A 6,000-nucleotide genomic window follows, 5' to 3' on the forward strand; every position below is an offset into this window, starting at 1 on the left:
TGTTCAAAACTGCTGTCCAGTACAAGCAAAGCACTACTAACTACACAAAAACACTGTCAACTACACCTTGACAACAAAACACTAATTACGCGATGCCCTCTGTGCCGTATTTTCTAATTACGCGTTTTTAAACCAGGCGCACGCCCACAGCCGGCCGAAGGCCGGCTGTGGGCGTGCGCCTGGTTTACTGAAATTGTTTTCGTAAAAGTGTGTGTGTGTGTACCTATCTACCTATCTACCTATCTACCTATGTTTGTCCGTACGCACCCACGTGAGCAAAATCGTTTAATAACGGTAAAAGCAGCTTTTACGTAAGAAGTAAAAGTGAAATGAAGTCTGTATTAAACTTTTGCACAGGTGAACTTTGCTCTGAGGTGGTTTCTTTTCGGCGGACTGAAATACGGGTGTGGTGACTTTCCTCAGACTACCTTCCCCTTGAGGTTTTCAGGCATTTAGCAACTGAAAAACAACGGTGCAGGCCTCGTACACTGCCAGGAATAGCCTATCGCTTCGAGTTGAAAGGGGGCGTATCCCTTACGTACGCGAACGAAAATGAAGAGTAGCTTTGAGGCTTTGTCGAGAGAATTTGTGGGGAAAAAACACGTTAGTCACACTATAAAACAGTTTAGAAGATAGTTTTGTGCGTAATATGTTGGTAAAAGCGGTTTATTTAACAAACGCTTCCTTAGCAGTGCATAGCAACGTAATTGAATGAATTACGAATATTTCATGAATTACGAAATACGAGAAATAGCTAATTACATTATTGCACAACCCAAACTACCCTATTGTAAAGTAGTAATACATAGATGGTTAATTCATAGTAGTATATACTGTCTATAGTTATTCCAGATGAGTTAGCTAGCTGCACGGCGCCTGGTTTTTAGAAGTAGCACAACATCAACTTGTTAATAAATGAATATGTGCCATTGGTTAGATAACAATCGCTCTCAGTTTGACAGAAGAAAGATGACGATAAATCTCATGCTGATGATGAACTACATCTTCAGACAAAGCAGGGTTTTGATGGTAAATCAATCAAATCTATTAAGCCATGCAGCAGCTCTCTTGAAAAAGTGTACTGCTCATCAGATGTCAAGGTAGGACTACTGATGCCCAGACCTCCAAAACGCACAGGAATGCCAAACAATTCTCGCTCAACTTCACCAACAGGATACAGCACTAACTTAGGAAGGAAATGGCTGCAAAATAAGGTTCAAGGTTGAGGACGATTGATGGACGACGAAGGACCATTGGAGGGCGATTGACATTGGATTATGACGAAAATATGGCCCTTTTAAAGGTAAATCGCCATCTAGCACTATTCAGAATTCAGCATTACAATCACCCTGGACTTCAAGGCATCCCTCTGCATCGATGCAAGTATAGTTTGAAGGTGAGCAGTTTGTTGTCTTGCACGGGATTGCAATATAAGGTTCAAGGTTGAGCATAATCTTTTCAAAAGTGGAGACTGGCATGTGATACCAGCCTTACATGGCTCCACACTTACCTGATGTTATATTCTGGTGTATTTACTGCTGTTTTAATCCATTTTATGGCAGCTTCAGTGATTGTAAATTTGGTCAGAAACTATTTATAATTTCTCTTTGTAGTATAATTATAGTGATGTCTTTGTGTTATATAATAATTATTATCCTTAGTGCTTACAATGTGACAAATAAAAGTCCAAACAAATCTATTTTAATAATATTGCTCTTACATTTTGTTATCTGATTGTCATGTTTCCGAAATATTTTTTAATTGTGATTTGTGATTCCATTACTTACCATGTTATATAATATTACTGATTTTTCTAGTTATAATTAGTTATCCTTGAAAATGCATTGGGTACTTGTGTATACTTAGTACCTGTATTACACAATACACACAGTTTTATTTGTGAATCACTTGCTTTATTCATGTAATATTCTGAGTGGTCAGTCTACAAAGAAGTGGTCACTCTTTAGAGGTTTTACCTAGCTCATATGCTGTTCTCCATAAAATAGTTATGTGGTGAAAATTTCATGTCATTATTAGTTTCCTATCTAGATTTATGAACTTTGAATATTGTGTCTGGTGCCATGTGATACGTATTATGTAAAAAGCATTGAAAATACTGTACACAAAAATCATCACACTGTCAACTTCTTTTGCTTTTATCTTTTGATAGGAACCACCAATTGAGGTGGGGTTTGCACTAAAATGACCCTGAAAAATAGCACAACATTTGTCATACCAATGAATGCATGGAATGTTAATTGTTTAATTTAGTTGGAAATCTCTAATACTAGCAATACTTGAACGTGTACAGTGATCGGCGAATATTCACTTTAAATGCCTTGCAAGTTCGAGATATTTGAATTACAGATCACGTGTTGGATCACGTTTATGCTTTCATTTTTGCAAGAAACCTGAAAAACACGGTAGACTATCTGTGATTAATACGACTGTTTTCCCCGGACATGTTTGATACTTCACCGTGACTAGACCTAAAGCTATTTGGCTGTAGTTTATGTGCCAGTGGCGTGTCTACAACAGGACTTTGTAGGGCATAGGCCCCCTGCTAAATTTGGCTGGTGCCCTACCAAACTGAAGACTATGAAACCCACAATCACCGGCTTTTCATGGGTGGTTGCATTATCTAACAAGTGAAGTTTATTCTATACTAAACTACTCACCAAATTATTAGTATTGACTATTGAGCTGTCATGAAGATGACGATTCTAATTAACGCCCACCAGTTGAGCACATGATTAACTTACCTGGTTGTGATAATTGATTAAACAATAAGGACGTGTCTTCCCAGGGACAGATCTAGGATTCATAAAGGGGGGGCTAACTCAAGGTACTAATCTCTTGGGTAGAGGAATTGGAACTACGGGTGTCTGGGGGCATGCCCCCCCCCCCCCCCTCCCCCCAGGAAATTTTGAAATATAGGTGCTAAAATACTGCAATTTGGAGACATTTCCACATAAAATACATTTTATATACTGCCTTTAGATATTATATGGCTCTTTGTAGCATTTGCTAATGGAAAGGTTTGGGCAGGTTCAGACAACCAAGCACATGATGCACCCTCTCACAATTGCATGTGTGATAGAATAATAATGTTGTAAGTGAAAATTTTTGAAATTTGAATGATACGAGATTGAATCTGAGAGCATTTTCATTGGAAATTGTGTACCTGAATTAAGTATACTGGTACCGGTAATAACTGCACAAGTAGATGAACAAGCCTTTTAAACAGACCGATGCACTTCATTGTATGTATAGGTGCAAGAAGATTTGGAAAAATTCCATAACAGAACCAACTTTTATGCTTACACTGAATGTTCTATTAGAGTAGTTAGGTGACTGTTCTATTAGAGTATCTCGATCTTGTACACCTCCAATGCTGATTGGGGTCCTTGTTGCATAACCTTTAGCATAAATCCACTAATAATTCCTTGGAAAGATGTTTATAAGGTGGGTTTATGAGTATTTGTACTATTAGTGATCATATAATTATGCTAAGACAAAATTTCATTATAATCCTCAGCATATTGATCAAGTAAAGCCTAAAAGTGAAGGGGGGGGGGGTTTCAGCCCCCAAAGCCCACCCCCTAGATCCGCCCCTGCTTCCTGGTGCTCTCGTAGCTTATAATCATCATATCTTGGTAAGATTTGTAGCGTTTCACTATAATATACGTGTATAGTGTTGTCTTGTTCTGTACAATCTGAATAAAACAAATTAAATTTAACTACTTTTATGTTTTTGTTAGCTGAAGTGGCCTCAGATTCCATTTTGCAGCTGTTGAAATTCAAAATTTTTCTGGTGGGCGTGCCCCCAACCTGGCCTCCAGATGGGCAGCATATACAGTGCCCTAGCTGTGCCCTACCAATAGAGAAAGTCTAGATACGCCACTGTTATGCGCAGAGTCATATGTTGGTTGTGAAGAAATATTATGATCAGTGTTGGGCAAGTTACTTTTTAAAGTAACTAGTTACATATTACATATTACTTGCAACTGAACTATTTAGTTACAGTTACATATTACCCATGAAATAAAGTAACTATAATAATATTACATATTATATTACTTTGTGTCAACAGCCTTATGCTGTCACGTGTGAAACTACCACCTTATCACATGACATGATTGCGGTGTTGGACAATGTGCAAATCTTGCTGTTATAAGTAAGAAGCTGGTGAATAAGCTTCATTCAGTAGGCTTCATTACTTCATTGTGGCTAGGCATTACTCAGTGGATTACTATCAAGATTAGTAACTTCGTTACTTGTAGTAATAATATTATGTAATATTATATTCGCTACAGTAACTATATTACTTAGGTAACGCGTTACATTTGTAAGTAAAGTAACTTGAGTTATATTACCTGTTTTTATAGCATATTTCATTATATTACTTAGTTACCACAAAAGATTATTGGAAAGACAGCAATGTACTGATGTACATACAATAATATAAATTGACTAAAGTTGTATTCAATTATACATGTTGAAGATCATCATAACTAGAAGGTGGTAGCTCATTCCATTCTTTAACAGTTCTGTAGAATAAACACTGTTGATAGTGTGAGGTGTTAGTTTAAATAACACCATATATATACTTTACAGCATACATACAGGAGATTTCAATTAAAGTCACTCAAGTTCAACTCGAACTTTAGAGTGAAAGATGTCTCCTGAACATCTTATCAGTCCTTAGCAACACTGTCATCTGTAACTGATGAACACTGCCGGATTTCAGTTAACTGGAGTTCAAAATTCAAATCAGTTTTTCGTGTAGGGAACCGAGAGCACCAAAGATCAATGGCACTATCTCAACTTTGGTGTTCCACAATAGCTGAAGCTCAATTGCCAAGTCCAAATACTTCTCAATTTTTCCCCATGCTTGTCAACCACATGACGATCCATCACACAAGCTACGTCAATAATTTGGTATACCTGGACACCTTGTCTATCAAAACTAAATCAGGTGGTCTAGCAGCAATACCATGATCAGTGAAAATATAAATCGTAGAACAACTTATAGCTGGAATTGTCTAAAACAGGTTCTGGCTGGTGGCGCTACCACTGATCTGAACGTGAAAAGCCACACACACCACACAAGTTCCAATGTACAGCTGAAGCCACTGCATTGTGTCTCTTTAAGTAAATAGCCTGTGCTACTGATGGGCATCCAGCCACTATATGCTCAATAGTTTCAGGAAATTGTTGGGATCTCCTATATACAAAGGTCAGTGTTACTTGTACCCAGAATGTGAAACCCCAGCCAGTGAGTCTTCAGTGGGCTGCATTAATCAATGTTTCTGATATACTGGTTTAAGGTGTACACGCTGAAGCCAACTAAAAGAGTCTGCCTTTAACTTGACCATTAATCTTGGCCAATGGCTATGAATAGATTTACTATACCACTGATGCAAGCACAGTTGATCTCGACATATTGGCAGGGGACGTATCATGAAGTAAGGAGAATTCCCTTATTTTGGCCATGATAGATTATTTGCTTTACTGACATATGAAGTCAGTCAGTGAACGTTTCTCCAGAGATACAGCATCAGAAACAGAGAGTAATCCTTTTACATGTTACATACAGATGGTCCACGTCAGCTCATGGGTCTACTGCTTTACATAAAGTCATTTACTTTCGGATCAGTCTATCCAACTCAGCACATTCATTTATTGCATGTCCAATCTATGATACCAGCAGTGTACTGAATCACAGGCACTGCAAAACTGTTTACAGCTCCAATCCACTAAGCTTTGATTTTAATACAAAGTGTGACCTCTTTTTATATACCTCCTTAACTTTACTTTTCACCTCATCATGTTAGAATCCTTCTGCTTCCAATGCACCAAGATACTTATAAGATGTGCCAATTGGTAATGCTTTGATGGTTTCAGTAGGTAACACAATTCTTTCACTTTCCCACATTACCTCTCTTAATTATCAGTAAAAAGCATTTATTGAACCTAGATTTCATTTGAATATCACTC

The sequence above is a fragment of the Dysidea avara genome, chromosome 7, assembly GCF_963678975.1.
Source record: "Dysidea avara chromosome 7, odDysAvar1.4, whole genome shotgun sequence".
Classification (NCBI taxonomy): domain Eukaryota; kingdom Metazoa; phylum Porifera; class Demospongiae; order Dictyoceratida; family Dysideidae; genus Dysidea; species Dysidea avara.